Source organism: Ips typographus, linkage group LG4 (genome assembly GCF_016097725.1).
Source record: "Ips typographus isolate SLU linkage group LG4, UJ_Ityp_2.0, whole genome shotgun sequence".
Lineage (NCBI taxonomy): Eukaryota > Metazoa > Arthropoda > Insecta > Coleoptera > Curculionidae > Ips > Ips typographus.
Genome location: NC_138425.1, coordinates 13,187,068 through 13,208,823, shown reverse-complemented (window position 1 = coordinate 13,208,823; position 21,756 = coordinate 13,187,068). Strand labels below are relative to the sequence as shown.

At 34.4% G+C, this 21,756-nt stretch overlaps 1 protein-coding gene across 3 annotated transcripts in view; it reads right to left on the bottom strand.

The window, feature by feature from the left end:
• tnc (tenectin) overlaps positions 1 to 17,822 on the bottom strand; it is a 36,225-nt gene extending 18,403 nt beyond the window's left edge. For 2 of the 3 annotated variants that reach the window (XM_081979133.1, XM_081979135.1), the window contains exon 1: positions 17,537 to 17,822. The gene's annotated coding sequence lies outside the window, so the exon portion shown is untranslated. Of the gene's footprint in view, positions 1 to 4,272; positions 4,315 to 17,536 lie in introns of all 3 variants that reach the window. The other variant, XM_081979134.1, reaches the window with a different exon arrangement.
• Between the last annotated feature and the right edge of the window lie 3,934 nt (positions 17,823 to 21,756).

Sequence of the window (21,756 nt, the reverse complement as noted above, 5' to 3'; positions counted from 1 at the left end):
CTGACCGAAGCTGTATGCATCTGCGGTCTTGGACCTTCGGGGAAACGATCGTGATTTTGGCAATTGGGTTTTTTCGGACGCCCCCAGCTTCGTCGAAAGCAGACGATGATAATTATCGCCCGAAATCGATTAGAACTCGATGATTCTCACGATTGGTACCCCAACAACCACCTGTGTAAATATCGTAAATCTTCTGTGCTCGTAAACTTTTACCCGTTTTGGAATCGCGGTAATTGTATTGGACAATAACGACAGTTAATTTCTTAGACAAACTATCAAATATCTTCAGTTTCAGTTTACCTTCACCATACCGGTGATATTATAAGTAATGATTTGATGACCGTTTTTTGTGTTTTTCCGTGGGTGTTCAACTGAAACTGAAAAATTACGCTCGACGTAAAAATAATCGTTACGTGTTGAACATTGAGCTTGAGCCTACGCAAAGCCTTTTTGGTGGTACCCGACACGGTTCGCTGTAACTGAGACGAAATGATACTCTTCCTTCTTTTATCATTATTATTCTTCTCGGAATTCAAAAGACATTCCAATACAAATCCGTGAACTAAAATATTAGACCGGCTGGAATTACGTCTATAATTTTCCCAAGTGAATAATTGCCAGGTCGTAATCGGCAATTAATAAGGGATTTGCATTCGTAATGAATCACTGATACAATCAAGATAACGTTGTAGCTACAGTCAATCTTTATTCTAGTTTAACTGCATGCCACTGATGTTGATAACACTGAAACATATAAACTAAGAATACTGGTAGTTTTATGCAACGTTAGATATTTGATTGAGAAGTTTAGAGATGTCAACTTGTCAGAGAATGCTTATATTGAGTTTAGTCACAAAAATGTCTAAAAAAACATTGTCAATTTGACTTGGAGAACAATTAGAGATAGACTTTTTTCTTTCTGGATATGCTTCATTCATTGGATTATTCATTCAGTAAAGTAAACTAGTTGATAGACTAGAAGCGTTGAAACCAAATTAAACTCTTGACACACTGTCACTTAAAAAATTAAATAACACATAAACGGGACATTCGAAAAGAATTCTATTACCGGCTACGATTAGAAAAACATTCAACTTTATAGCTTTATGGAAGGTTACAAATCTTGACGACGTTAACATCCAATGCCCTCCGGCGCCACTTAGGTTGACCAGAGCTTATCGCCAAAGACACTAGCCATAAATAACATCGATATCCACCATATACAATAATAAGAAAACGGCTAAACGGACATATTTAACACCTGTGATGCATATAAGCTGTATTATGCTGACGGTATTTCTAGTGACAGACCACTTTGTAGGTTTGCGCTGCATAAACAGATCCTGGGAAATCTAGATACCGACAGGCCAGAAGAAGTAGTGTATCATGTATTAATGGCATCTTAAATACATCAATATCGTCCATATTTAGAGCTGGAAACAGTAAAACATCCGTGCCGTGTAATATTTTGATGTGATCACACGAACCGATTTGTCAAGAACCCGCTAACGGTTTCCAGTCGACAGTTTCCATAAAGTAGGTTCGATCGGCCTGATTAATGTTAGGCAAACATTGTCCGCCAATATTTGTTAATTGGTCAGTTTGTAACAGTTTTCGAAAAGTGGGGCTTCGTAATTGGTTTTCTACCATTCATAATGTTGAATGGGCGGTCAATTAAGTTTTATTAAAATTACTTTTTGGCGAGACATCAATCTTGTTAATTGGGTTAGTGAGAATTTGTTTTTGTTTTGTTACTTCATTATCGCCCAGTGATGTTAAGTGATTTAACAAGTAAAGGGTGATTAATACAATTTTTAAATCAAATGTTGCAAAGTGTCTGCTTAGGGTCAAAGACCAGTTTTAGTGATAGAAATTTCCTAATTGAATATTCAGCACTTTTAGGAAAAATGAAAAAGATTTAAATCGGGAGACTACTGCTAGAAAAAACTAAGTAAGTATACAGGGTGTTTCATAATGTATGCGCAGGACCTTAGAATATGGTAGCTTGTTCAAAAATATGAAAACGCTCTGCTATTTACTTGCCCTCTAAAATGGACACTTAAAAATTAGTCTAAAAACCATGAAAGGCGTATTTTAAGCGACTTTCAAGAGTGGACACTTAAAATTAGTCCAAAAACTATGAAAACTGACTTGAAAGGCAATTTTGAAGCATTTAAGTAAAAGTTTATTAGTTTGAAGACAATTTTCAAGAGCCGACACTTAAAATTAGTTTGAAAAATTAACTTAACTTACTTGAAAGTCGTATTTTAAGCTTTTGAGTCAAATTTCAAGGGATTGATTTACTTTTAAAGATTAAGAAGACTTAAAATTAATCTAAACACCATGAAAACTCACTTGAAAGGCAAAAGTGTTAATTATTTTAGGAAACTACGAAACTTCAAACTGTAAAATTTTGCTATAATTTGACCAACCTTGTTTAGTTGTGGCGAACATATCAGATGAACTTCTCTTCCAGTACTTTAAGAAACAAAGGCACTCTAAGAATTTATTTTTCTCGTCTCATCTTCGTTCGCTATTTTTTCATTCTAACACGTTATGCGCCGTATCATTAAAAACGAATGTACTGTACTGGAACTCAGAACAGACATAAAAGCTTCCCGATTGTAAACTTAGCCTTGTTAAACTAAATGTCCCTTTGTTTTCCACGTCCAAACGCAATTTAGCCTCATAAAAAAATTACCCTTCCTCGGTTGTAGCTGCCTTCTCGATGGCTCGAGAGCAGCACGAAGTATAAATTATATAGTTAGTTGAAAAGGATAGCTGTAACCGAGCACTTTATTCCTACTATTCCTGCAATTGTTATAGGATGGGAAACGTGAGGAAATTACTAGTTGAGAGTTGATAAGAGCAGCTCCTAAAGTTCGGCTGGATGTCGTTTTTGAGAGTGATTTTTTTGTAAATACGATTTCAGTATCAACAGCCTCGGAGATTCTGCGAGCATCAGATCTTCTTCGTTCTTGCACAATACGAATTAAGTGCTTTTGCACGTGAGAAACACTTATACCTACGCCAGCCAAGGTCAAGATCGTATATATTTTATGTAGCTTTGAGAGTATCTTTATTGAAATCTTCATGGGTTTAATGGGTTTAATAGTTTTTCCCGGTCCAGTTTGCTTTTCAATTCCAGCAGAAGACAGTTTAATGTGCTATAGTACAACTTTAGGTGGTTTCACGTTAATTATCTATGCCTATACTAATCTATCCGGGTTTGGTTACACCAACACCTAATAGGTTGGCTTCAACAACAGTTTTCCATTAATCAGATGCAAATCGCATCAGAAACGGTGCATATGTAATAAACTTCCATGCATCATGTGGTGGGTACTATTACCTATGGGCTATTATTTCGGAATAATTATCTGAGTAGGTCTAATGGTTTTTGTTGGAAACCAACGGGATTGTTGAGAAGAGAAAGTACAATTTAGTTTTGAGGATTTTGCTGTGCAAGTTTGTTTTCTCGTGATCAATCCAGGAAGAATCGACAATAATCACAAGTAAGCGGGTTTATTCAATGCGATCGATTTCAAACACGCCTTGATTACTATAATACGCAAACCGGCTATATCTTCTCATCAGCAAATAACGCATGCACGATCAGTAAATTGCTGTCCTAAGTGAGAATTTTCTTCTCGGTACCCCAAAAAAAAATCTGTCAGAGACCCGGTTAATCCCGAACCGGTACCCATTTAATCTGTAAACATATATACATCATCGATTCATCACCTTAACAACGGTCACAAGAGATGATCCACCGGTAACGGTTCCTCTGGCATAAACCGTTCGATTTTGATTTGAAAAGAGTTTACGCTCTAAACGCTGACAATTATTAATAGCCGTAATTCGCTTTTTTTTGTCCAGAGTGTTCACTGAACAATCCACGAATGGAGGTTTACTTTCTATATTGATGGTTTCGGACCGATCTGACCTCTATTCTTAAGCAGTTATTGTTTTTTTTTCGCCATTTTGCAGGTCCAGTGATTTTTGAAATATATTGTTCCGACCGACTATTTCTAGATGAATAAGTTTCCTTAATGTGAATTCTTATGTTTATATCGTAGATCAGAGCAATTTTGATTTTTTATGGTTTACACATATTTCTTAATTAGTGTGATTGTAGTGGATCAAAACGTATCCATTCAATGTTCAGTACATAACTAACTATTTTTCTGCTGGAAGGTATTTAAGTCAACATTAATGATTTACATTAATAGTGTAGGAAGAAATCTAATAACTTAATATGTAGGTACTTACGATCCTTAGTTGAGATTAAGGTCACAGAATTGGCGGACGTACCTGAAACACAGAAAAAACCCACATAAACAACAATTTCTTCGATCATCAGCAGCATGACATTTATTATTAAGAACTCGGCTTTTTCCATCGCAATCTCTACATGGACATCCTTCAGGCGATAAGTGAACAGTGCAAAAATAAACAGTTAATCAAACAAAAAGACCGCGTCGAAATCTAATTTATTAGAATAATGACGATAGTCCAAAATCTAGCCGGATCCGCTTAGTCACAATGGGAGGAAACATTTTGTTGCTCAACTTTTGTCTGACATTTTATAAACAGACAATAAAGCGATTTAGTGAATGGCGAAATGACTTTGCAGAAGACGCCTTCACACTCTAATATGTGTCTCCTTGCATTATTTATTTTATGAATTGTTTTATTTTTTAAAGATATCGCATCTTAGGGTGTTGGCTTTTAATTGCTGGTACTACAACTTTATTTTATACAGGGTGGTCCAGTTTTAAGTGTCAATAATTCACCATTTGATAGCTGATCAAAAAATAAGTTGACTTGCATTGTGTCATTTTTCTGAAAAACGTTTCCTAAGGAAGATACAGTCCTCCAAATTTCAATTTAAAAAATCGTTTTATAGTTTAAAACTGAACATCTAAGACTTGTGAAAGTCCAAATTTGTACTGAATAGTCTAAAAACTTTTTTACTACTAGGAATGGTCTTATGATTCGCTTTCTCAGACTGCCATCCTGGTTGAGTGTCTGAAACTGGCATTCAAGAATTAAAAAAAGTCCGGAAATCAAGACAAAGATTGTAGTGTACATGAAACTCATTTTTTACTACTAAAAATAATATAAAAGTTGACTTTTAATGCTAGAACTGACTTTACTAGGACTAAAGAGTCCAAAAGTATATTTTCTCAAGTATGAGTTCTCAAGACTATTATTGTAGCATTTGGTACCAAAATTTTTTACTTTTATTACTGAAGAAACTTGATTTTTGGAAATAGTCTTAAACTCGATTTTTCAGTCTTAAAAAGCACTAAAAACAGTCTGATTTTCTTAGAGGTGCTACAATTTATTGCACCTATGAGTGTAGAAGTCAATTTAATAGTGAAGAAGCTTGAAATAACATTTTCAAGACTATGGTCAGTGGACATATTGGCTTTTAGGCCTGATAAGTCAAAAACTTTGTAAAGATAGTCTTGAAACTCGATTTGAGGCACTGAAAACAGCCTTAAAACACTAAAAACAGTTTAGTTTATTAAGAAATACCCGAATTTTTAGCACTGAGGTGTCTAGAAGTCGATTTAATAATAACAAAGCTTGAAATGCTATTTTAAGTCTATGAAGAATGTAAAAATTGTTTTTTAAGTTTGCTATGTCAATAACTTGGTGAAAGCTAACTTTCAAGCTGAAAGCAGTTTTGAAGCACTAAAAATAGTCCAGAATTCGAAGAAAATGAAAAGCAAAGTAAAAAGCACGAAAAGTTAGTTTTCAAGACAATTTTCATGAATCTAATGCCAATGTCCTGCATCTAAGACTATTTTCAAGACTAAAATATTGAAATTTGTCTTCAAATTATGAAAACTTATTTCAAATGCAAATTTTAAGCTTCTGATGTCACTTTTCATTAGTTCAGTCACATTTTAAGGTTCAAGTCAATTTTTAAGGTTTAAATGTGTGAATTTGTAGTAACAAAGTCTTGAAAAAGTAGTTTTTATGTCTACAAGTCAATTTTTAGTATTAAAGTCTCTCGATTTGCATGAAAACTGGTTACAAATACAATTTTTAAGCTTCTGAAATTTTTATCTTTTCTAATTCAATTTTCAAAACTAAATTGTGTAAATTGTTTGTCTGGAAACTATGAAAACTGGCTACAATAATATTTTTTAAACTTCTTAAGTGAATTTTCCGTTTCCAAGACAATTTTTAAGTTGGGTTGGGTTAGTTTTGGGTCTTTGACCGTAATAACGTGTAACAAAGTGCTTGTTCCAAATTTGATCAATATTGCTCCAACGGTCTGACAGTTATGACAAAAAAAAACGATTTTATAAACAGAAATTTGAAGGACTGTATTTTCCTTAAGAAGCACTTTTCAGGAAAATTACATAATGCATGTCAACTTATTTTTTAATTGGCTATGGATTGGTGAATTATTGACATTTAAAACTGGACCACCCTGTATAAAGAGGATATCAACCTTTTCTGCACCGACTTAGAGTTCCTTCTTTTTTTCCCAAGATTTGATTACATCCTGCAAAACAATAAACACGTTATCCGATCTGCACAGCTTAAACAAACCATCCGGACGTTGTAAAATCCGACCTGAACATCAACATTTTAACATAAAATGGCCACCAACTTCCGGAATACTAAAAATGTGTTCAAACATGAATAACAGTCAACAATCCTCGCTATTATATCACTTTTCTTTTGGGTCGTATTCTGCACCTGGCATGTGCCATACCATATTGTCTACTTTGTACCGGCTTTGAATGGCACACAGGGTGTTTCGCCTTAAAAGCCTTCGGTTGTTAATGGACCAACGAGTGCCCATTATACGTAGCGTGTGCCAATTGTTGGCTTTCAGTACCTTCACGGATATTTTTAGCGCGCCACTGCTTCTAAACCGGACAATTGACGCTATACTTGGAAATAATTACTAATGTTTTTATAATACTTAGATGCATTCTATAATAAGAGAACCGACGCCAAAGGAAGCTCACATGTAATTAAAATTGTAATTTCCTAGCAAAATATTTCTAATTTCCTCCGGGGCAGTGTAATCTATTTTTTGTGCCAAATTCTCAGGTAATTTGTAGGGCGCACGATTTTACTGCTACTACAAGGGCAAAGAGCCGAAACGAACTTTAAACTATTAAAGGATGTCCAATTTCCTGCAAAAGGATATCGACTAACTTATAAAAAGATTAGCGCAGGTTAGTAATGGAAAATCTGATCGATTTTGACCCATTTCCATGACATGATCCATTAGAATAATGAATTTAGGTCGTTAAATGTGCTAAAATTTATAGCGTAAGTTTAAAATCAAAAAGAATTTGTGGAGGTACAAATAAAAACCCAAGTTGGTTTGTGAAATTAAATCTTCCTGGAATCACTGACTCAGATTTAACTTATATGAAAGTAGGAATTTCCAAGTTGCTACAGTCACTGTGATTCAATGTAATTATTATGGTAATGTTTGGAATTTCCCGAATCAGGGCAAAATTAAACCTGGAGCATTGTACAGCTTTAAAATGGAGTAACAATAAGAAATTGCTCTTTCAGATTTGATGAGTTAATAATGATATCAAACAGAACAGAAAGCTCATCACCATTAGCCAGTTAGCTTGTCTCAAACCTGACAAAAGGCCCAAACCTACACTTCCTAGCGATTTAAACTGGCAACTTCCGTACATACTCCGGTTTGCAACCGCAAGCAGAGTATGTAAATTCCCATCCATTCAGCGTTGCCTTCAGTAGGAACAATGGGCTTATTAGGGTCATTACAATGTCGGAATCCATAATTTAATAAATGCTTTAGCCCACGATGAGTTCCCAAGAATCTTCGTGGCAGAAAAGCCGGAATGCACACTCGGTGAATCGGAAATTTCCTGTAATTAGAGCTAGAGAAAAAGTACACGTTGTTGCTATGCGTGATTACTGCACCAGGCTTAGGTTAATTCGCTCATCACTTCTGCAGAGCCAAACTACTAATTTTTTAAAACGTGTTAACCATTATGAGCTCTTTGCACTGATACATTCATGTTTAATATGCATAGAGAGTTGCTGTTAACATTGCGTTAAAGGTTGAGTACAATAAGCTGATGTGTTTATAGCACGTCATTTTATATTACCAACACCTGACGCTCGTACCTTAGTAACGACCTTAAGGAGAAGCAGGTTGTATATTCGCATTTTTTTCGAGTACTCGACTAGGAGCAATAGCTCTCTAAAATTGCATTCCGGTCTGCAGAGGAGTATTTCATACCTGAGTAATCGCGTCATGTCCGAAGCATTGAGAAGCTAAGCAAAGCAGAAAATCTACCGACTGAGCTATATTTACATCTCCTTTGCAACCTGTTCATTAGTGTTTGTGTAAAAGCCAGTTAGGGCAATGTCAATGACTTTGCGCAAAAAACTAATGATTCACTCAAGGAAAACAACTGTAATGATGTAAGGCTTTGGTTCTGAGATGTGTGTGTATAGAGTCGCACCGGTTTTAAAATAGCTATGCAATATTTTAATAAGTTGAAAATGCGTTTGGCGGTTTCGGTCATTGCGGCTTACCATTTCAAATTCCCGATCACGTTCAGGAATTTTAAGGCGATTGAATTAGAAAATTCTTCAGATAGGAATCTTTACGGACATCCTGTCGATTTTTTTCTGTTTTACGCCAGACAAGAAAAGACTACGCGACTGCATTCAACGGTTTTTTTTTAAAACTATCGACCATTGAAACTCATAATTTTTTCAAACAGCGGGTTACAATTTCTCTTTTGACATTCATTGCCGCGCGACCAGAATTGTAAATTAATTCGGTTTGGTCATTTTTATAACCTCCCACGTACCGAACACACTAAACTATGTGATTAATTCAGCCTAGATGTGTTCATGTTCAATGATAATGTCTAGTGAAAATTACAACTAGGCCTCAACAAAACAATCGATTACCTGATTGATCATCGGATTAATAGGCCATTGGTAACACTGATCTGAATTCTTAATGAATGTTTTGTACTTCCCAAACTAGGATTGCAATTTTTTTTTTCATAAATCTTTTAACATAATTAAATAACCTGACTAAGCTTATTATGTTGGTATTATCTTAAAAAAATAGGTTTTACACAAGATGTACAGGGTGCTGCATTTTCGATGGTTTTACGGGGTACAGAGAAAACGGTAATAGATAGAAAAAAGTAGAATACGTGTTCTGATATCTTTTTCTGAGCTGAGATGACTGGCGAAAAGTGGGCGGCGCAAACTTCTTTTGTTTCGGGGGTTTTTTGAAAATTGGTCATTTTGGAACCTCCTCTGTATTTCATTTGCTATTAAAGTTATCGAAAAAGGAAGAACGGTTCCCGGTAGAAGTTTTCATGTAGAATCCAATGGCGTAGTCAGTTTTTTTCTATTCCGTTTAGTTTCTGATATATGACAGTAAGTTACATTTTTTTAAATGAAACATCCTATATATTTTTACGTGATTTAATTCTGTTGATTTTTACCTTTTCAACGGTGTATTACAACATATAAGTTTGTAGAGGTTAATCCTGTTATTTTAAAAAAAGACCTTTGCTAAGCTAATAAAAGACCAATATCTAAAATACCAAACAAAATCGGAAATCATATAAACTAACACATGAGAAAATTAAATACTTTTAATAAATCTTATTAAAAATCTAAGTTACAAGCAGTTCTACCGTCGCGTTAATAAGAAAAGTGACCATTTCTATTTTCTACTATTTTTAAGGTAGAAATTGAAAAAACTGTTTACAAACGACATGTAACATGTTAATATGAACATATCCAAAATTTGTTTCGACTGTGGGTATTTTTATACATATTATTTAGCACTTTTTTGTTAAGGAAACGCTTTTTTTCTAATTACCAAGATTAACGTTTTCAAACTTATATGTTTTAATACACCGTTGAACAAATAAAAATCAACAGAATTAAATGACCTAAAAATATATAGGGTGTTCCATTTAAAAAAATATAACTTACTGTCATATGTCAGAAACTAAACGTAATAGAAAAAAACTGATTACGCCATTGGATTCTACGTCAAAACTTCTACCGGAAACCGTTTTTCCTTTTTTGATAACGTTAATAGCAAATGAAATACAGAGGAGGTTCCAAAATGACCAATTTTCAAAAGCCCCCCGTATCTATGAAACAAAAGAAGTTTGCGCAGCCCACCCTTCGCCAGTCATCTCAGCTCAGAAAAAGAGATCAGAACACGTATGCTATATGCAGCCTGTACAGTAATTTAGGGGGCAATCTTTAAAAAAAAAATTATTTGGATGACTGTCTTAAATGTTTTTTTAGGTTGGCGTGATGCTATTTCCTCGAATTATACACATTTTTGACTGTTATGTAAACTGTAGTGATGTTATCATTGAAAAATCCGTAATACTGACACGAAGCGAGGAAAGCTAATTACCTGCATAATTATAATAATTATTCTACAGGGTCCTGCATTTAACAAATCCTACTTGTAAACTTGTAAAGAACAGAATTGTCTAAAAATGAAATAATATACACGGTAATGCTTTTAAAAAAATTCAACTTTACCACAACAAAAAAGAAATAAAAAGTATTTTAGCCAACTTTATTAAAATTGCAATTTGAATCACTTGAAACAATGCTATTTTTTCATTTTTCGAAAAATTCAAAGTGCTTTTTTTGCGCGTTTTTTGGTATAAATATGCCTCGGTTATTTCACCTAATTTATGGTTCTTTGGTATAAGTATACCCTTTGCTGTGCATTGGAACCCTTATAAAGCAAAATAAAAATATGTCAAAATTGCACTTTTGACCAAAAATTAAATTTTTTCAATTTTTGAAAGATTGTAACTTTTTTATTTGAACTCCAATCAATTTCGCCAAATCGCCATTAGAAAGAGTATAAAAAATACTACAAAATGAGCCAAAGCTGGCATCTCTAGCTCCTCACGTTACCGAGATACTAAATGTCAAAAAGTAGTAAAAAAAGTCCTCCAATTTTTGAACAATTTTTCGCAATTTTTTAAGTATACCTCATTATAAAAAGAATTTTGCAATCCAGTAATTTTTATAGACCATTTCCTGGAAAATCGTGTTTCATAAAGAATTTTGTAACTAAATAAAATTACAAAAAGGAAGGATCATTAGTGACATTTTATAATTTTTTTTGGGCCACTCTGTATAAACGAAAATTGGTTTCCAAGAGTTGTAGGCGTGGAAGGTCTATAAATGTAGTACTGCATCTGTATGATTCTTTGTGATCTACTGTCAAATTTCCAGAATATGGTTAATTGCGGTTTTCTTAAACTGTTGAACCAAGTGCCCACAAAACAAAACAGCATGACAAGGTTACCGTAATTAAAGAAATTTATGATATCGCAACTTGTATGACCTAAACAGGTCGTTCTATTTATAACTATTATAAACAAAACCATCATCTATCCGGCTCTATTTATAAAAAAACCCGTACAATGCCATCGAGAATCCGTGAAACCTGCCGACACACTGAAGAAGAACGAAGATTAGGTAATTTTCGTCAAGGCTGAACCAGGAAGAGTGGAATTATTTCCCGTTTTCAACGGATCGGATGACGTTACGCGGTACCTGCCAGGTTCCTCGGCACCAACAAAAGCCGCGGACACGTCATGTGGTCTTCTTCTGGTTCGCCATTGTTGATCGCGGCGGTCGGCCCTTTTATTTGCTGACAGTTAAGGCGATAAATTACGTGGTTCTTTCGCGAGACCGATCGGCTCGTTTAAACATGCAAATCGGTTTCCGTCCTAAAAGTTTCCTCCCAGGTAGCTGGCAACTTTACGGATTTATATGAGATTCTGTTCATGAAGTCCCGGCGTACCGTTAGCCACTCTTTTGCCTAATAAAATAAATTCGCGACCTATCTGGTGTAACGTTAACAACGTCTCTTGAAATCTGGTCTTACCGTTGTGTTTTAGCATCGGCCTTTTTATCACCATTTAAGTCCTGTTGGCTACGAGATTTCTTACTTATGTACTAGGTTCGGTCTTATTGATGTCATTCTAAAATTGCAAGCAAAAAGTGATATTTCAAGTGCATGCGAGATAGCTTTATTATATTATAAAACTAAAAAATCACTTGAGTGCATCTAAAAAACAAATTTATAGTGTATTAAATTGGCATAAATTGATCCTGTATAAAATAAATGAAAAACAGGTTACCTAGCTCGGTAATTAAACTCTAAAAGCGATTTTATTACGTTCAAAAGCGAGCCACATAAATCTTATTAAACGCACATTAGATGAGCTGAAATTAAATTCCTATTTGTATTACTCGTCTAGTTAAATAGTGAAATAACATTGAATCAATTTTTCAGGACTCACAAATTTAATGCCAAATTTGGAGGTACTATAACGAGCTGGTACATCATCGATACTCTGTTACTATGTAGTAATAAGGCATATTACAAGCATACAGACACATCGGAAAAACGTCTGTACGTTTCGGAATGTCATGGAATTTATTCGAATTAAATTATACGTTTGAAGGAACGAAGTGGAATACAAATCGCCCGGTTTGCGTTCGTCACAGGAAGCCTTAAAAAGTGAAAAAAAAGTTGGCAAAAAAGTGGGCCAAACTGGATGAGCATCTTTGAGTTTATAAACAATGAGTCAGATTAAACCGCAAAATTAATGATCACGTAATTGGCTAATATCGATACCCTCTTCAAACTGGATGTTGGTTATTATGAAATCATAAGAATTTTAAACACAAACTAACGAGTGTTTTGTAAAAATACATCCGGATAGAAATTAATTACAGCCTGATGGGTAACCCGTTTTTATAAGTGGATTTATTACTTTTTCACTCTTGATAATGCAATAATTTATATGAATTTACGTTTAAAACTTGATTTAGGGTCCACTCGAACAAGATCTTAATTACCACAATTGATTTACACGTTGGTCTGGCAATGAATACATTAACAAAACTGAAAAACCAGTATTTTTCATGTCAGTAGAGCAACGTTATGTAGGAATGTAAATTTAAACTAGGACACCCAGAACAATATTTAAAACACAAAAAATGCAACGAATTTTTTTTCCTATTTTCACTCGCCCATAACGTCTTCAGAGGTGAACCAGTCCTGCTCATTTTTATTCATTGAGGACTTTTTGACGACACGGTTTCTTGTGGCGGTTTTCGAGGTACTGATCAAAATTCGGACCGCAGATACAATCGATAGCAAAACGATTAAATTTAATGCTTCGCTGAATTTAGTATTATATTATGATGAGGTTAACGGTATGCTTCGTCTTCAGTTTTTGCGACATCCAGTAGCTACTAGTTGAGTGCATTCAGCTGGTTTTTCTTCTTTTTTTTTTTTGATACAGAATTCAATAAGGAAGTCTTACCTTACAAGAATTTAAAATTGCACCTTGGTGGACATACCTGAAACAAAAAATTAAGAGTTAAATTGTTGTACCCAATGAGTGTGTTTGTTAAATTGTCATGTGCGTTTTCTTTTAATCAAGTTAGGTTGTGATCAATTGTTCTATTATTCTACTTGAATCCAAAATGCCAGTTGCTTTCACTGTTTATTTGCAACAGAGCTTAAACTGCACTAATGTTGTCTTTAATGTGCTATTAATTAGTGTAATTTATTAGCCACTGAACCTTAGAATTGAAAAATTTAACAATCTTGCATCATAGTTTTGGGTCACGTTGCCAATATGTATTAACATTATGTTATGTAAAGTGTCGATTTTTAACCTTGATTATTGAACTAATGTTAATTAATATATTACCATTTCATTTCACTAAAAAAGCCACTTTAACACAGTTTGTTGCACTGTTTACAACGACTGTCTAATCTTGTTATGTCTGTTTTTAACTAAACTCAAAGAACAACTGACACCCACAGCTTTGATACAGTTGCTTATGTATAGTCAATTATACTTAACATTCTAGAAAATAGATAAAATTTAGTCTCTCTCTCACACACACATACTTGTATTGGACTGAAACTACCCAGGAGAAGTGAAATAGATAGAAGGAGCAACAGTTGGTTTCATCTCACCAACTTTTTTGTGGTTTTCTTCTTTCAGTTTAATATCTTCTTTACTTATCTAACATAGGTGCAAAATACAGGGTGGTCCAGTTTTGAATGTCAATAATTCGATAGTCCATCAAAAATGCATTGTGTCATTTTCCTGAATAACGCTTCCTAAAGATGACAAACAAACTCGATTTTCCAAGCTGAAAGCAGTTTTAAAGCCCTAAAAATAGTGCAGAGTTCTAAGAAAATGAAAAGCAAAGTAAAAAAACCTGAAAAGTTAGTCTTCAAGTCAATTTTTATGAATCTAAAGTCAATGTTCTGATTTCATCATCATTTAAGACTATTTTCAAGACTAAAATATTGAAATGTATTTTTAAATTATGAAAATTTACTTTAAATGTAAAATTTTGATATCATTTTTTATTGGTTTAGACTTTAGAGTCACTTTTTGGTGTCCAAGGTTGAAATGTGTGAATTTATTGTCAAAAATTCTTGATAAAGTAGTTTTTCATGCCTGCAAGTCAATTTTCACTACTAAAGTTTTTCAACTTATCTAAAAACTATAACGACTGACTGCAAAGACAGTTTTTAAGCCTCTCAAGTCAATTTTCACATTTCAAAGTATATTTACTGGTTTCTAAGTCAATTTTGAAAATGACATAATGTATGGTTAACTTATTTTTTGATGGGCTATCGAATGGTGGAGTTATTCACATTTAAAACTGAACCACCCTGTATAGGTAAAAGACCTACCCTAATAAATGAGGTAATTCCATTGAGATAGGCATACAAGAATGAATAGTTGGTGTGCAAGCAATAAACTATACTTAAGTCATAATATTTTTCTCACTATCTTGTTGACACCTCAGAGCCACTACCCAATGTTTGCCCATCTCTTCGCAGTCACTTGTGACCGATCATTACAAACACGGCCCGTTCCCATGAAGAATCTAAGAAAATATTGAACGCCTTTTGTACTTAAAAGTTCAAACACGACACGGTCATGTATGGACTTTTGTCTATTTAATCTGGAAAAGTTTAAAAACCTGTAACTGTGAAATGAATTTTTAGGCGCTATTTACTTTACTGCCTTGAGAACCTTATGCGTGGAACCCATTTTGTTATATGACGGCGTTTGAGTTTTATTTACCGCACTTTTGGGAGCCTTTTAAGAATCCATTAAGCCGCCACCAGATGTTCATCCCTTCAATTGAATGCACTTTTGTAACAGTGAAGACGATAAATCCTCTTTCCGGATGTGTAAGAGGACGATTTCAACACTTGCTAGCCTAAAAGGTCCCTATCGCTAGTCGCATCAGTTACCATTTAAAAGAACTTCTGTTTTAAATAACTTTATGAGACATTTATAGTCCTAATTTTCGAGATAAGAACTTCAAGAGCAGGTACAAGTGTTTTTGGGTGCGAGATTAAGACGTTTCGTAAGGGCCTAGCATTTTTATGGCACCGAACGTTTCTTGGGCTTGACTTGTGCCAAAATTAGACGCATATTCTTAATGGAAACTAAACAGAAAATCACTTAGGAAATATTTATCCAAACTAACGCACCTTTAATCGAGTGAGACAAACCCAACATTGCCTGGATGTTTGTAAGCAAATAACGGGGCAAACTGGCTTTAAACAAATGAGCAGGCACGACATTAAATAACTACGGCTAAAACGCGTATTACCTTAAAGAAATAATTTCAGAACCACTCTTTAGACAAGGCTATGTAATGAATATGTGCAAATATTAGCACATATAATTACGGGTAAACAAAACTCAGGCATCGTATAATGTTAAGAGTCCAGACGAAAAAAATACGGATTCTTGTTTGATTTTTCTTATTTCCGAATTGCAAAGGTTGTCGGATTTGTACAGAGTTTTATTATAAATTTTATGCTACAGTATAACTTCAGTTTGTAAATTTTAGTGTGTGTTTTGACCAATCACAAACTATACAAATAGGAGCGTGATTTATCGACTAGCTGCTATCAAAAAAACACTAGACACTAAAATAAACTCATTTTGACGCCCAGGGTCTCGTAAAACAGCTCAAAAAGGCGTCAATGGACAAAAAAATAAAAAAAAGCGCATACCGAACGTTAAACCCGCCGATCTTGACATTAAACTTGACAATGAAAATAGTTAATTCCTCTCGGGAGTAAATATAGTTTACTATGCTCCACGCACATGTACACACACCTTTTTTTCCTCTAATTGAAGCCGTTTTACGTAAATAAAACGTGTGCGGTACGTAAACGCGTTACGTAACCGCACCGATTCATTAGATGACAGGAAAATCCCGTTTCGGATGCCATTGATGGACGAAAATACATCAATCGATTCTACGGTTAAGTAATTAAGACGGTATTTATGCAACCGGAGATCGTGGAACCCTAAGTTTTGGGCTTAAAAGGTCAGAATTAATTCTGATCAAGGCCACAGTTAATTACCTTTCAGACAATGTCATTGTTTGAACAAAATTGCTTTAAAAAATACGATCAAATCCACTATAGTATTGTTAACGCGTAACGGGTTTCTCGTCTAGTATATCATCGAACTCGCCGGGCATTCAATAGCTAAATTCGGTCTTGACCGTTGAAATCAGTTCGGAAGAAAAACCACTTTTTACATTTATGTAATAATTTGTTTAGCACCGTTATGTTATATATTTTGATAGGCTATTATTACTTTTATCGCATAGAGAATGACTCGTTGGTTTCATATGGATGTGTTGAAAATTGGATGTATTAGCAACTTGATCTTATAGGTATGAAAAATAATTTTAAAAAAAAGTTGTTCTTAGAGGAACACTGTTATGTAGGAGTATTAAAATATTATCTAGTAATATCTTTTAAAAAAAAATATTCAGAAAACATAGCAGGTAATAAATTAAAATTACAAATAGAAGAATTTTGAGAGGATTTTTGGACTAGAAGAACATAGTAAATCACAATACAGTACAGTTTCTAGTATTCCTCTCCTTATTTTAAATTTTTATTACAGCAAATTTTCTGTAGTTTTAGACGTAGAATTTGCAATGCAATAAAAATAACAAAACTCAGTAAGAAATAATATTTGTAATAAACCACCCCTGTTTTAAAGTTGTATTTGGAGAAAATCGTTAGAAACTTTTTTTTTAAATTAATCTCCTAGTATTTTTGGTATTATTTTATAAATTTAACAGCTAAAATTCCTCTCAACATCTAAATATCTTAATAAGGTATTCTAGTATAATAAATATCTTCTTTTGATTGATCGCTATTAGAAAGAAATTTTTAAAATACATTTTGACTTGGAATATTTGCTGTGGTGCTTTTAATTTTTTTGTCTCAGTTTTGTGGTTGTTTTTTATTAATAATTAAATTCTAGCAAGATTACTGTGGTTTAAAATATCAGAATGAATAAAAATTCAAAGTGAAATTCTCACTAGATTTTTGACCAATTTGTAGTTTTCACCAAAAAAAGAAACCACTTGATCACAAAATAAATTTCACTATTCTTACCTCAAATTCAAACTCCTGAAACTAAACACGAAAATCCAGAATCAAAAACGTTGTTCACCCAACGTTTCGTCGTAACCAACGCGAATCTTCAAATCCTCCACGGAGTAACTCACGATCGTCGATTGGATCGCGCAATGTACAGGACGAAGTCCTTCCGCCCTCTTCGAGGAAAAGAAGCGACTGAATATTGAACAAAAAAAAAGGAAGAAGCGCGATTCGCGATAAGAAGAGCGTCCCAACGTGAGTAAATCTTCTTGCACGAGGGACGACCGAGAAATGAACTCGGCTGGAGTGGCGCGTCGCAAGTTTAAATACCGACAGGGGCGGGGATGACTTCGATGGTCCACCGGCGGCGAAGAAGTGGCGTCAGTGGCGTCGGGACGCCGTCCAATGGCCTCAGGATAAAGAAGAGCGAGATTCTCGAGCCGCAGGAATTCCGCCGGAATCGGCGACGGGCCTCGGTGATCGATCGGTGCTGCCATCTCGGACGCGATTGTCTTTTCTTTCTCGGCTCCGATTGTTAATCGGATTACACACATCTGCGTGTCTGTTTGTTTGCGTTTATGCATGCGGATTATAATAATTATTATTATTTATTTTGGTTGTTTTGCGGTCTATTAGATCTGTCTCGAGATTTTAACCGTTGCTGGGAAAAATCCAACACTTGGAATTCCTGTCAGACTGAATTACGAGAATTTATGAGTAAATTCACTGGCGGGACTTCTTAATCACTTCACATGACATGAACCTGAGTTATGCTTCCTAAGCCATCTTTAAATGTTGTAGTTAGGCAACATTGAAAATGTCAATTGCAGTTTGACAATTGTTCATTGTTAACTTTTTATCCAACTCTAACCTAACAAATTTAGCCTGTTGAAGCAAGTAAATCATGTTTATTTGGTCACCACTTTAACATGTCACATTTCATATTTGTACAGGGTGTTCCAGTTTCTCTCTCGCTTATTTTTTAAGATAAAAGCTTGCGGTTTTTGCGAAAGTGTGATATTAAACATGACGTCAGCTTAATATTCATAACTCTTTTTGTTTCTAAGATACAGGAAAAAATGAAAAATATTACTTTTAAGGTTAATCTTCATATTCCAGATATCTCTTAGTTAAAATGGTATTTTAAATATTTTCATGTTTGTCATTGTTTTTAAGTTTAAGAAGTAAGATATAGATCTCAAAAAAGTATAATGTAAGTTGTATACAGGTGTGGTAAATCCAAAACCGACCATAGGAAAACCGTGTAACGGACAGAGAAACGTACATTATTGCATGCGCGGGACTAAGACAGAAAACGAAAAAAATATCAAGTAGGCCATATTTTCAGCGCGCTGTTGCCAAACGCCAAGCCTGTCACTGTCAGTGTAATTGTTTTTGTTTACTTTCAATTTGAGAATTGAGGGTAGATCGGAATGGAAATAAATTAGAAATAATCCAAGAACAAAATTAATTTTGTCGACGGCATTGAATACTTGGCGTTTGGCAACAGCGCGCTGAAAATATGGCCTACTTGATTTTTTTTTCGTTTTCTGTCTTTCTCCCGCGCATGCAATTACCTACGTTTCTCTGTCCGTTACACGGTTTTCCTATGGTCGGTTTTGGATTTACCACACCTGTATGTATTCCAATTCCAATGTTTAATAGTCAATATCCCGAAAAGAACAACATTTAGGGAGAAACTGATTAGAACAAAAACTGTCTAGATTAAGCAACAGAATCAAGAAATAACATCAGTTGCAAGGGTTGTCAAATAAAATTCCGTTGTTGCCACTGATTTCATATAGATGAGGCAACACTTTTTAGATGTGTTTATGACCATACAATTTTTATTTCAAACATGTAACATTTTTGATTTCCAAGATACAGTAGTAGTTTAGTGATATATAAATCCATCTAGACCAATAATTCAATCACGGCAAAATCCGCGGTTTTATCGAAAACCAACACGGCTCCGGAGCCGGTCAATTTATAACGAGATAAACGTGACCGACAATGAATCACGATTAAATTTAACGTGATAAAGATTCATGCTCCTTCCTCAAGTAACAACACTTCATTTTTAATCGTTTAAAATAATGTGTAAAACATTTTATTCAGACATAATTCGTTATGTTGTTCGTTGGATCGACCTTGCCCGAGGTCGTCTCTGTTCAATGTTGTCGAAGATGCGCACTAATTGACTCATTAATGTTTGATCATCGTTCATTTAATTGGCTAATTTTCCTAATTGCGACTAATCTATCATACCGATAGATTTGAAGGAACCACCACTCTAAATTATCATCCGCCATAATCGAGATATACTATTCATTGATCAGTTGTAATTGAATTACCACATTGTAAAGGTGCAAAGAGAATTTTGGAAGGATTTAATCCCCAAATGTTTAATTTTCTTTAAGATATCCAGTTTCCTGACTTTATTGTCTAGCTGAAATCGGATCCATGATACCGGACAACATTTCAATGCAAATTTTCATCGTGTTCTCGAGTTCGCGTTTGTTACACTGTTGTAGCACGTAAATCTTTTGGAGTATTATTTACTTGCGGACACGTGGTATCGGAACAATCTTTCCAGTGTTGCAAAAACGACGATATGATTCGGATTTATGTAAATGGAACTAAAACCTAAAACACCATTTATCAAAAACGGCTTAAGGGGGTGTTTTGACGAGACATACCCAACGGCCTTGTTCACCCAGATTCAGACCCTATATCTGCTGTTCTTTAGCTTTGCAGCTGGAATTTAGTTACTATCGAACGCACTAAACTTCATATTATCCCGCATAAAGCAGCGGCAGTTTATTGATTGAGAGAATACAATAGTGCATTATTCATTACTTTCGTTTTCTTCACAGAGAAGCCTTATCGCCAGGTTGTATCGCAAATTCAATCTGACACAAGTAGAGAACCCCCGATGATCTGATTCTTGGGATTAGAACGATCTCTCTAACAAATTTAATTGATGTTTTATGTAATACTGTTGCCATGTAGCATGGTGTACAAAATTGGTTAGGTTTAACACTTTTAAGCTGACATCACATTTTTCTTATTCCAATTTATATGAATACTCTTTGTTTTTAGATAATCTTTATAAAAAGACCACTTTGATGGAACTAATGTAAATCCAGTAAACTTGGAGAGACTGACGATATTATCTGAAGATAGTGGCATCACAGACAAGTAAGCAAAGGAAATACTTGTAGCGAAACAAACGTACCACTTTAATCCGACAATTTTTATAACACTTACTAGCGTCAACTAATTTAAAATTAATTATATTAATTTCGAACCAGGAATTCCATCACCTTTATGCGGTTTATCCTTTGTTGAAGACGGTTCTAAGAAGGTCTTCTTCGCGATTTAAAAGAATTATTTATGCGCTATGACTGGGTCAAGTTGGAATTCAATGCCTACTAATGTCCGTAATGACATTTACCGAAATGATTTGGATCCTGGTAGAAACGAAAAATAAGTTGTAGGCCATATTTAAGAAAAATTCCATTGATAAAGTGCGTTCTAAGAACCGAAGCAACAAAGTGATTATTGTTGTAATATGCCTGAAATACAGTAGCGTGGAAAAAAAGCTATTGAACGCATTCTTGCTAAGGTTACGTTCGATCCTGACCATGACAAGTTTTTTCGAACAAGTAATTGCCGCATAACAGTACCAGTGGCCTAAAAGTCTTTTAAAACCTTTGAAAGCTGTTTTGAACTGATTTTTATTCGTTGAAGGTTTCAACGGAATGAATGAAGTAATAAACAACATGTAAAAGTCTAGATAAAGTATACTTTATTAGGTACAAATGCATGATATCCAACACTAAATTATTCTGCACTTTTTCAATGTATTTTAAACTTTTGAATAGTAAAAAAGCATATTTTGGTACTTTCAACCATGCAAATGAAGTGTCATGTTAATTTTAAAGCTTTTTAAGTAATTGGAAATTTGGCTTGAAAGTGATAAAAGGTTATACTTGAACAATGTTTCTGGATAAGCCTTCTCCAAACAGTTTCAAAGTTCTGTATACCCTGTATTTCGAAAACTATCCATTGCGTTTGAGTAATAGACACTCATAGAACCTCCTGGCATGTATCATTATTTTTAGCATTTCCAATTTTCTCAGTTTTGCCGTATGATATAGAATAATTCGTATATTCCTCTAGGTACATCTAGCATTAATTTAAGTATTCATACATAACTATAATTGGATATT